Raw genomic sequence first — 12288 nt, forward strand, 5'->3', positions numbered from 1 at the left:
CAAGATTCCTTTGAATGATGCTTTTCTCAAGGGAACAGTCGAGATCAAGGAGTTTAGATTTTATTGCAAACTGCTATTAGCAATTCATTTTCACTTGAAGCATTTCAATGGTATTTTTTTCTTCTCACCTTTTAGCCCATAAATTTTTGTCTTCGCTTATTATTCGCTACTCGTCAAAGATTGCATTCACGCTAGATCAAATTATTTCTGTTGCATTTCTTTCACAGTGTTATCTGATTTGAGACACAATGACCAGCTTTCTGTAATTTTAGCGCAAACGTTTTGGACATTAAAGTTCATTTGAAAAATTGTGTGATGACGATAGAAACCGGTCTTTTTACTCGATCAACATGGCAATGACGTCATATCTTTTAATGTTAGCGCAAAAGTTTTGATATTAAAGTTCGTGACATTTGACATTGTGTGATGTTTGGTTTAATACTCTCCTTAACAGAGGAGGACTGGGGAAGCCCATCTGTGAGTATTCTGATTGGATATCGATGAGGTCATCGTCCCACGATGCTTTGCACCACCCTATATAGGCTAGACTCGGACCCAAGTCTCTCGGTCTTCATCATGGCCACTTGCCGGACGGACCTTCGTCGTTTAGGACCACAGGACACTGTAAGTATCGAGTTTGAAGTTGCATGACAATTTTGCGTGACCCTAGCGTGATTTGTGTCGCCATGGAAATCCGTGAGACCGATCCCAGTCCTCCGTCGAGGCTGGTGGGCTGTTTTCCAACATGGCCGACTTTCGTGGGCGCCGCCATCTTGAATTCTTAATTCGACTCCTGATTGGCTGAAATTTGTGGCGGTCATCTTGGATTTGGAAAACAATAGCATCCATTGTTCTTAATTCGACTCCTGATTGGTTACCGCTCATATAAGTGTCTATTACTACTAGCTATTACTATTACTATTACTATTACTATTACTATTACTACTACTACCACTATTACAATAGCATCCATTGTTCTTAATTGGGCTCCTGATTGGCTGAAATTTGTTGCGGCCATCTTGGATTTGGAAAACAATAGCGTCCATTGCTCTCCAAACAATAACCTATTGTCTTTCTCGGCTCCTGATTGGTTACAGCTCATATAAGCCACCATTACTACTGGCGTTGAACTCGACAACATGCTGACCTCCAAAGAACACATTTCTAATCAGTTCCAGCAGTTCCGTAAGGCATACACCAAACGTTGCGCTCTCGAAAGAATTACGCGTTTTGTGCCTAGTAGTAAAATATTAAGGCTTCATAACTCTTGATTCTGCCACATTTAGAATACTGTAGTCCTCTCCTTCTTGGTCTGGGGAGAACACAAGTGAAACGGTTGGAAGATGCTTATTATTCCCCTTATATCCTGCTGGGCTACATCAAATCTATTTTATACGTGAATTGTCACATATTGTTAATATGAAAACGTTGAAAACGTTAGAGGTCTTAGAGCATAGGAGAAAACAGCAGTCTCTTATCCTGCTACATAAATGCCTTCATTCTAATGGTCCTAAGTACAGTCGAACCTGAATATAACGGCCACCCTCGAGACTTGAGGAACTGGCCGCTCAATACAGCTAGGTGGCTGCTTAATAGAGGATCACTAAAAATACTCACTGGGCGTGGTCTAATGTCAATTTTAATGGCGTATGCATAAAAAAACACTTCATGCAAGGAAACAATAGGAGAATCAACTCTCTTTCAAGCAATCAATGTTTTAAACAAAGTTCAGTGCCAACTTGTAACTTGCACCGGTATGATATACGTAACATTGTGTAAAAGTTCTGTGCAATAAATTGTCCTCTACTCTTCTACCGCATACAGTACTGTATGTCTATGACTTACAGTTCACAACAAAATATCTCATTCCGTCAATTCAATTTCATAGTTGTTACGTTCAGGGTGGCCGCTTAATACAGGTAAAAATAACAAAGAAAGACAAACACAGGACTGCTATAGGGTGGCCGCGGCCGCTTAATAGAGGTGGCCGTCTAATTCAGGTAACAAATTTTTATGAGCGAAAATTTTACAGCGTTTTTATGAGCGAAAAATCAGGACTTTGAAAACTGGCTGCTTAATAGAGGGTGGCCGCATAATACAGGGCCGTTATATACAGGTTGTATATTAAAGACTTTTTCAGCGTTAGAGAAACTCCCTGCAATCTGAGAGGCACTGGCGTCAATTTATGTTCACCCAAAATATTTAACTTAAAGTTAATGTCGTTGTTCCTAGCAAAAGTAAGTTAACCGTGGCGACTTGCGATTGAACCAGAGCTATTACTCAAATACAAACAACTCGTGATGGCGTTAATGGGGGAACACTGCCTTGCGTTTGGTTAACCCATGCGACTTCCGGCGATAGCGTGACAAAACAACCTCACTTATCTCTCCAGCACTACGAGCTGAATGACAGACAGCACGTGCTGGATCGGACAAGAGTATCGGTTAGCAAGCGATGTTCAAAGGCGATGAAAAAACAACAAGCTTGGGGGAAGTCGCTGCGCAGACTTAACCGCCACTGATGCATACAAGGCAATGTATCCCCCCAAGCCATGGAAGCCGGTGAGAAGCTAGTTCGGCGAGAAACGTTCAACAATGTTAGCCATCCTGGGAGCTACTGACTCTAATGTAGATTGAGGAGTTCTTGTATAAAGCTGGTAACAGTCTGAGGACCAGCGACCCATGACTTTAATAAGCCAGTCTGGCAAGCCGGCAGTAGCGGCAACCGACGCAGCACCTATGCGGAAGCTATGGCCCTTGAGACTCTGGTAAGGAAGACCTGCGACCCTCGAACTGTCCCGTAGAAGGTGCGAAACCGCTCCCCGAGTAAGCAAATTACCTGACTGGAAGTAAAATAAGGGACCCTGTTGTGGCCGTGCTAAGAGAAAGTACTCTCGCATAGCCGACACTGCGCAAAGGGTGGACGAGGTGCGAGCGATGGTGAGAGATTGCCCTAGCCTGTAAACGTCTGTTTTTGAAGATTTTAGCTGCACCGTCATGCGCTGCGGGCATGCCAGGGTTGGATGAAAGGCTATACAATCAGTAGAAAGATCAAAAAGCGGTCTAAATTTGCGAACACTGTTGTAGGTAAATTCACTGCATCGCAGGAAGGCGAAAAAGGCTAAATTGAAGGCGGCCCAGATCATGGAGAAATCCCGGGGGCTAGCCATGATTGCAGAACAGGACGGATTGCCGAGAGAACCTGAGGGGTAACCGGTTGACGGCGAATACGCTGTTCGCCTTGGTAGCGGAGAATACCGCGTAAAACCTTGTGGAGAAGAAGCTTGCCCTTCAGAGGGTCACTGCACCCGGCAGTGATATGGAGGTTGCGAACAGCTGCTAAATAGAGTTTAATTGTGCTATGACGCACCGTTCTAGCGAGATAGGAGGCAAAATAAACAAGAGTACCCTCGGAGGCGGGTAGGACATCCCCGTCTGGACCTAGGAGACGATTCATCAGGCAGAATTGTAAAAAGCGTTTTTCCCCACAGCTGTAGGCTCGATTTGTGTTCTTGGAAAGACCCCCAAGAAGCGTAGGTGAGCACTTCCTCTCTCAAAGGGTCATTAGTGAAGGCGGGATGGTACAAGGAATCTGGTCGGCGTCGGGTGCGAGGGCCCAGAAACGCTGCATCTGAAAGCGGGAGAGGGCATCAGCAATCTCATTTGAAACTCCAGGAACACGACGGGCCCGTACGAGAAAATTATGTTCCATGGATAGGAGAACAAGCTTTCTGACCAGTTCCATGATAAGGGGAGCTTTTGAATGCCCCGAATTTATGATAGATACCACTGACTCATTGTCACACCAAAACTGCAGACGTTTTCCCTTGAAAAGTGGGTGCCATATAGCGCAGGCAACAACGGTGGGGAAGAGTTCTTGCCACTCAATGTTTATACCCCGCTCTCGGTTCAAAAGCATATGAGGAGGCCAGTGCCCTTGGAACCACTTTCCCTGAAAATAACCGCTGAACCCCACGGAGCCCGCTGCGTCAGTGTAGAGCTCTAGGTCTGGAGTAGGGGTAGTGGTGGACTCAAGAAAAAGGGAGTACCCGTTCCATTTGGAGAGGAAAACTTTCCACATATCGAGGTCCCTAAAGAACTCCCTGTTAAGCCTAATGTGATGAAAACGACTAGGGACACCCTTAGTTAAATTAATGGCGCGTTGAAGGAAGGTCCTGCCGGGGACTACCACTTTACATGCAAACTGGAGAGTACCAATGAGTGATTGTAACTCGACCAGGCGCACGGAGCGGCGTTTCTTAAAGGATGTCAGCAAGTCATAAGTCCTGGAAAGTTTGTCCTGGGGTAAGCGGGTCTCCATGCGAATGCTATCTAAAACGATCCCCATAAATTCTATTTCTTGGGAGGGGCCTATGGTCTTGGACGCTACTACCGGGGCCCTAAGTGACATGAATACCCGTAAAAGAGTGCTGAAGCTAGTAAGACAAGCTAATCTAGAACTTTCAGCAATGAAGAAGTCGTCCAGGATGTGAATGACCCGCTGGAGACCATAGTTATGTTTTAGGATCCACTCGAGCCCATCGGAGAGCTGATTAAAAATGAACAGGGCACTGCGAAGCCCGAAGGGTAAGTACATGTCCACATAGTATTGAGATTTCCACAAAATACCCAGTAAGTTCCAGCCTTCGGGGTGGATTGGTATAAGGCGAAAGGCTGATTTAAGATCAGTCTTAGCCATAAAGGCTCCCTTTCCCAGGGACTGGAGGATATGAATTGCATCGTCTACCCGAACATAGCTCAGGGAATAGGGATCCTTGGCAATGTGGTCATTTATACTATTTCCCTGTGGGTAGGAGAGGTGATAGATAGTTCGCCAGTCATTTGAGTGTTTTTTAGGAATAACTCCCACTGGATGACACTGGAAATTTGCTAAGGGAGGGGCGGGATAGGGGCCGGCTACCCGTCCTAAGTTCACTTCCTTTTGCAGGTTGGCAGAAACTACATCAGGGTGCTGTGTCGCAGATATAAGGTTGGGGGAAATCCGGGCTGAACGCGGCCCACAATAACCAATACGAGCGCCTTCTTTAAGCGTACTTAGCAAATTAAAGACAAAATTACGATCCGGATGATCAGTTAATTCTAAATCTAAGCGATAAATGTCAATAGGTGAGGATACTAATGGCTTCTGATGACGCCTTTGCTGCTCCACTTTACTTCTTGCTTCGCTCACTAGGTCTGGGGACTCCCGCGTTCCGGGCTTGGCCACTGGATTGTTGCTGAGAGCAGTCTTGGACGGTGTGGCCGTTTGAGTAGCAGCGGCGGCACACGTGCGGGTAGCTGCAGTTTCGGCGTCGGCACCCAGAGGACTTGTTGAAGTCAAAGCACACCGTCTGGGAACGACGCTGTTTTCTGTAGGGGTCAGCGGAAGGACAGACATCTTCAGCGTGATAGGGACTCGAGCAGATACCGCAATGGGGCTTAGCTAGGCCTGAGAAGGTCACCGTCCATACGACGAAATTGCTGGTCGTAGGAAAGCCAAGCAAGACCCTTGAATTTAGTTACCACGCGCCTAATTATCTGCTGGTACTTAATCAGCTCAAGTGCCCGTCTTGGATAGGCAGTTATAATGACCAACATGTACTCCATGTAGGCCTCCAGCCACTTCTGAAAAGAGTGTATAACGGGTTTTCTTTTCCTAACCATGGTGACCGGGGAACCCAGGGGACCTGAGGACGAGTCGTCTAAGTCGAGCTGAATTTCAGGGGCCTGGGACTGATACAAGTTGTCAGGTAAGAGTAAGGCAAGATCAACGTACTCACCCCGGAGTATTTTGTCCTCCATATTACGGTCCACTGGCCTCGGCAGACCCAAAGGAGACGCCATACCCGAAGCTGCGAGAGTTTGGCTGGAGGGCGTTGGGCTGAAGGTGCTGTTTGTACGAACGGCGTCCAGAGCGCTGTGTACAGACCGGGATACAATGTCCTCGATGGCAGAACGCTGCGCTGGACTGAGGGCGTCTCTTCGATCGGTAGAGTGATTAGTATGGAAGAGATCTTCCTCTGTATCTGACTGCAGCATGTCCTCAATAGAAGACAGCGAGGCGCGGTCGGAGAGGGTGCTGTCCTCCGGAATGCTGAGACGCCGGCCTTGAGTGGCGTCGATTTCACTGGCTGTAGTGAACGGCTGTTGCGTGGATGTTTTGTTCGCCGTATGACGAGTGCGTTGAGGCCGACCAGGTCTTCGTTTAGATTGACTGGCCTTTCCCGTCGATGCTCGCTTGAGCCGGGCGAGGAGTTGCACTTTGGAACCTGTTATGGGCAAATTCAGCGATTGAAGACGGAGTTTGAGGACTTCGCTGGATAGCTTCGATAGGTCCTCACTTCTGGTAGCGACCCGAGCAGTATTCGACGAGCGGCGAGAGCGAGCCATGGAAGGTTTACAAAACTTAAACGATAGATTTACAATAAGTAATAGCTACGTTGCTTAGACGAACTCAGAATGGACTCTGAACAGTTTTCCGAGCTTTTATATGGAGACGTTCGTCTGCTTGTAAGCCAGTAGAAAAGGCTGTACTACCGAACAGCTTACCCTAACACTTGTAACATCTTAAACATGAATAGTGCTTTAATGCTTTGCACCAATGTTATGGTACGTTATAACGTTCAGAAGATAACAAAGCTACAATGTTTTAGGTTTAGCTACAATAACGCTTACAGTTTGTTGACCTTTGGAATATAGCTGCTCAATAGCTCTATAGAAAGTGATGCCGCCATGAACGGCTCATTCAGAACGTACGTCATGCTCTATTAACTATATTTTACTGGCGTGACAGTAAAATCTCATTTTATGAAATACTCGTTCACCTACATTTGTGCATGTGCGCGGCTCTAGAACAGATATACCTACAATAGTGAAGCTGGCCAGCGATGTTGCTAATTTTAGTAGTAAATTTAGAATTGTAGACCTTTTGACTGTATATTTGCAGGCCTATCGCTATTTTATTCAGATTTCTACTGTGTGCATAACGGAATTTTTAGTGTTAATAGTATACATATAAATAAATGATTAGGCACATTTTATACGATAGATATTTAACTGTGTTGTTTTTGGGACAAAGTAATTTGTTTTATTATATATTGATTTTTGTGTGTGTTTGTTTGTTTGCTTGTTTTTTTTTCATCGATTTGTTGTTTCAGTCTAGGAGGGGAGGGAAGGGAATAACCATAGCAAATAAAATAAATAAATAAATAAATAAATAAATAAATGAATGAATAAAATCTTTATTCTATGTTTCTTCATTCTTACTTTAGTAGGTTTTTTTTTTGTCAATTAACCGTCATTTATGTAGTCCATAAGGTAAGGAGATGTCATGAAAATCAGTTTTAAAGTCTTGAAGCTGTTGAGTCCAACACTGAGCTGAACTCCATTGTTTTGTTTGGCGTATTTATTTGTAACATCTCAGTTTCCTTAGTTGATATGTACTCATACAGCAAACCCAATTTGCGCCGAGATCCTAATTGGACAGCGGTGTATGCACCATTAGTCATCCTTAAATGTGATCACAAACTTGACCAAGAGAGCGTATTTGATCTTGGCAAACTCCGGGCATATCATAGATATTCTTCCCGAGCCAGCAGAAGTAATGTATTCAGATCGCTTTGAAGTACAAACTTTTATGATAGAACGATCACGTATGAGACGATCATCAGTCCGTGTATAGTGCGATCAGGGGGTTATAGGGGGGGGGGGGGGTCGGTAGGTTTAAGAAGTCATTCAACTGGGTGGTTATAGCGATTCCGCTTCTAACTGGCTGCATAGAAAAAGTGTCTTGGCAGGACATTATATTTGAGTTATAATTCAGATTTCTTGTTTGGAGAAGCAAATGGTCAGTAATTACGATATCGCAATAGACAAACACAAATTTAACCGAGAGAGATCTCCATGACTGAGTCCACTAGTTCAAACTTGAACTGTACTGCACAATCTGATGGTGTAGTCAGTACCAATCCACTTAAGTTTTCAGGTGTACTTTTGTCAGGTTTAAATTTCCAAACGATTATGTGCCGGATTTGAACCTGTGGCCCCATGACTGGGTAAACCAATACTGCACTCCTGCAGTGTTGGTATCGTAGCGTGGCACGTAAACATAATGCAATTAATTAGACTTTAACAATTATACACAGAGACGCTTCACAAAATTGATAATAACTCAGCTATAAATAATTCAATCCATAAACAAATTAGACAGTTTTAATTAAGGTCAATGATGCAAAGATGATGCCTGCTATTGCTTGTTAAATTACAGAGCATGTCTGGGAACGCTGTTACAGAGAATTGCACATAATTGCGAATTTCTCGGCTATAAATGATTCAATCCAAAAACAATTTTTTTTAACACCAGTCGTACAGAAATACTTTTCACCTCATATCGAAGAAAGAGTCCAATATTCGAGCTATGCGAATTATTTAATTATTTAATTCTATTTATTTTACACCTTGTTTGTTGCGTTCGAGGAAGTGGAGCGCAAACCTAATTTTGACCTGTGGCTTTTCAGAGTTGGTTTCCCTGTGCACGGTTCTAGGCCGGAAAAAACCACATTCCTGTAAGGACACCAAAATGGCCACCCCGCTTGATTTTTGCAGGGGGCATGTCACGGCCAGTAAACTGGTACCGTTTAATGCCAAGACATGTGATAAGACATGTGGCGAACATGTGAGTATGTGAGCAGGCCATGTGAGCTCGTCTTTCCGATGGATCTTTTTTTGACTTCTTTCCATTCAGTCGCCGTACGCCTCGCTATTATGTGCTCTCAGCGTTAGATTTTGGCGAATTTAAACGCTTCGACGGCAGCATTTATCGCGATCTGGGCGAATTGTCCTTGTTTATTAACACGACTTGGCTTTGGAATGATAATCTTGGGAACAGCTACATTTTGATTGCATTTGTTGATTAGTTCCAGTCTCGACAGATAGTTCAGTCTTTATCCGGTCGAAATTTTATTGTTTGGAATCGGTGGAAAAGAACTCGGAAGGCAAGATCCATAAGACAACTTTATTCATCAGGGGAAATACTCGAATTAGTCCCGAAACGAGCACGCGACTGCAAATGCTAGCTTAGAATAATGTACGTAATTTAAATATTCTATGAAACCAGGAGCTATAAACGGGGACGGAGACCGTAAGCGCGCGCCATTTCTAGTTGAGTTATTTTTTTTGTAAAAAAAATACCTCTTAGTCGGCGCGTCGGGTATGTTATGGACGGGTCAATGGGTGAGTGAGTGAGTGAGTGAGTGAGTGAGAGATGTATGTATGTCACACCAATCAGATTGGATCTACTATGAACAGCCAATCAAATTTCTTGTTGTAAAGGTAAACAGTACGTGAGAAACACAAGGTATGTATAAACACAAGGACTTTGGCAATTGAAAAATAAAGAGTGACGTGTATGTTGCCGGTTTGTGATTTTTAGTCCGGTTTGGAGGGGAGTGTGACAGTTACATACGTACATTGATTGGGTTGTTTTAGAGTGCATGATTTTCAGTGTAATGGTGGCTAGTTATGAACGAGATGAGTCTTGAGTTTTGAAGCAGTTCATGAGTAGGAGGCAAATGGCACGAGATATTTTTATTTTTAATTACAAAGGGTAACTTGATACTTTTGTTTTTCACAAGGAGTTAATTCAATTAGAGGTCACGAATCGTCGGTTCTAGTTCTTAGAACATGTTTTAGAGGAGACGAGACTATTTAGATTTGAAGCAGTTCTAACGTTTACAATTGTAAGTGTAGGTAACGATTGTTTTGTTCTTATTGCATGCAAATATAACGAGATATTTTTTTTTAGTTACAATGGGTAATTTGACACTCTTGTTTTTCACAAGGTAGTAAATTCAATTAGAGCTGACGAATCGTCACCACTTGTTCCCACGAGATGTTTGCTATTTTTAGTTACAAATGGTAACTCGACACTTTTGTTTTTCATATGGGAGTAAATTCAATTAGAGCGTACAAGTTATCGGCTATTGTTCCCAGGATATTAAACAAAAAAGAAGCTTTCATTTCTAGAGTGTTTTTACGTCTCTGCAGTAGCAGTTTAATATTTTTAATTGATGGGCATTTTATGACATTCTTTTCAGTCCGATATTTTTAAAGGTAAAAAGTATGAAAACTGTTCAAATGTTCTTTGAAGACTGTGTGGCACTAAGTTCAAGTGCAATTTAATTAAATCAGACTTTCAACGTGTCAGAGAGGGTTTTTTCTCTTTCTTTCAATTTTCGGTGAAGTAGTGTTGTTGCGTTGTGTTGCGTAAAAAGGGTAAACTTACGACTCGTATAAAATGCGAAAAGTTCTCTTAACTTGAGTATTTTTGAGCAAAAATTCCTCTTGGGGGCTGTAAGGGCTCCCGAGGGGTTACTCCCAGAAAAATTGGTTAGGGGTGTGCGGCCCGCTTCCCGAAACCCTTACCCTATTTATGACCAAAATCTGCGATATTCCTTACCCTATTTATGACCTGACCAAAAATTCGAAACCCTATTTACGACCTGACCCTCAAATCAAAACCCTGTTTCAGACCTGCGTTATAATTAGCTGCCTAGTTCAAACCAAAGTTAAATTACCGTTAACATATAAATTTGTGAAGGGCTTTTGTTGATTTTCTTTTCGATAATGATGAAAAAGTGGCTTCTTCTTAAAGCATACCCATATCAAGGCTAGAGTGCAAACACCGTACCCTATTTATGACGAAAATGGCCAAAATCAGCTAAAATCGATATCCTATTTATGACCAAAACGGCTGAAAAACCGTACCCTTCGGGGCCGCACAGACCTATATAGCCCATATAAGGGAGTCCCTCCCCCCCCCCCCCCCGGGGGAAGGGCTACGTGATCGGTGAGTGAGGGAGTTATGCATGTGCGCGTGTCAGACCAATCACAGTGTGGGTTGTATCAAAGAACGAATGAAATTGCCTGTTAGAAAATAGTAATCTGACACGTCTCCAGGTTAATGTAGATACCATCTTATAAGATGGTATCTACATTAATCTGGAGACGTGTCAGATTACTGTAGTTCGTTCAGTCAAACATTTTATGGCTTACTATTTAGTTATCTTACCATTACCGATGTAACATCGTATGTACATCATAAACTCCCAGTTTCTTTCTTGCTCTACATCGCAAACAAAAAAACTTGTCAAATCAATCAGATCATTACTGTAAACAGTTCCATGAATGCTCCGAGACTTATAGCTCACAAAAAAATAACTCTTTCACGCCTTGCGTGCCTATGTTATTAGGGTTGTCCCCATGATATGGGACAATAATTCTATTTTTAGAACAAATTGCGCCATAGCCTGAGGCACACGCGCGTACATGCTGCGAGGATTTTTGCGGATGTCGCGCGGAGGAAATGGCGTCCGAAATTCCCGAAAATTTTCATGTGTTTGGCCCACAACTCAACGCGTTCACGTCTGTTGGAATTTTGCTTAAGTATTTTCCTCGTAAGCTGCTCCAGTTTGAGTGAAGTAAGACAGTGTCGAATTTACGTATGTTCCGCTGTAAGCTTATATATATCGCTGACCAAGTTGTGTTCCGACGGATGCTTCTTTTACATGAGCTGTGCATTACTCCACTTTAAATTTCACATATGTTGAAGATTAACAGCTTTTCCATTACACAGCAAAAAACTAGCTGGATATATTTAGATATAGCAGAGCTTCAGGGCTACATAGTTTCCTAGCTCCTCTTGCCACATACTTGCGAGGAATTTGTCAGTCTATCGCGACCGAAAAGTAAAACAAAATAATTGCTAGTTTGAGTTTCGCTTGAATTTTAAGCAACGCTTGATGTTTCATCCAAGGCCCAATAACTTTACGTCCGTAGATACTGCTCAGTTTTATTCGTGTAAAAATCCAGTAAATTTTCTGTTGTCAATGAATGAGAGCGCCCGCCGATGCGTGTTTTCAGTACAGTCAGCCCGGAGTAAACATGACAAATTGTACTTCCGCCGCTCTTTCGTGTGAAAGCGTACATCGGAACTCAAACAATAACTCTATAGTTTTTAAATATGTTTAAGATTGATAAATGTTTGAGAACATATTAAAAGCTAAGCCGGAAATATGTGAATAAAGCAGAAATAATCTGCAAATTAAAGTTACGATGACGCTTTCTTTAATCAACTTGGAATAACGATTTCGAGTTTGTTGATCGAGCTATCAAAACTCCTTGTCTATTTTCATTTTCGCAGTGTGAAACTTCACTATGCTTATGTTGAAGAAACACACATGATGTTAGTAGCCTTTTTTGCGTTCGTGAAATTTGTTACAGTATCTCAGCA

At 42.8% G+C, this 12288-nt stretch overlaps 1 pseudogene across 1 annotated transcript; it reads right to left on the reverse strand.

Moving 5' to 3' along the window:
* Nucleotides 1-1688: 1688 nt before the first annotated feature.
* Nucleotides 1689-7705, reverse strand: LOC145489710 (uncharacterized; annotated as a pseudogene). The gene is made up of 3 exons (XR_014049621.1): nt 5780-7705; nt 3773-5369; nt 1689-3635 (listed from the first exon to the last, which is right to left on the reverse strand). The product of XR_014049621.1 is annotated as an uncharacterized LOC145489710 (transcript).
* Between the last annotated feature and the right edge of the window lie 4583 nt (nt 7706-12288).

Source organism: Orbicella franksi, chromosome 6 (genome assembly GCF_964199315.1).
Source record: "Orbicella franksi chromosome 6, jaOrbFran1.1, whole genome shotgun sequence".
Taxonomy (NCBI): Eukaryota; Metazoa; Cnidaria; class Anthozoa; order Scleractinia; family Merulinidae; genus Orbicella; species Orbicella franksi.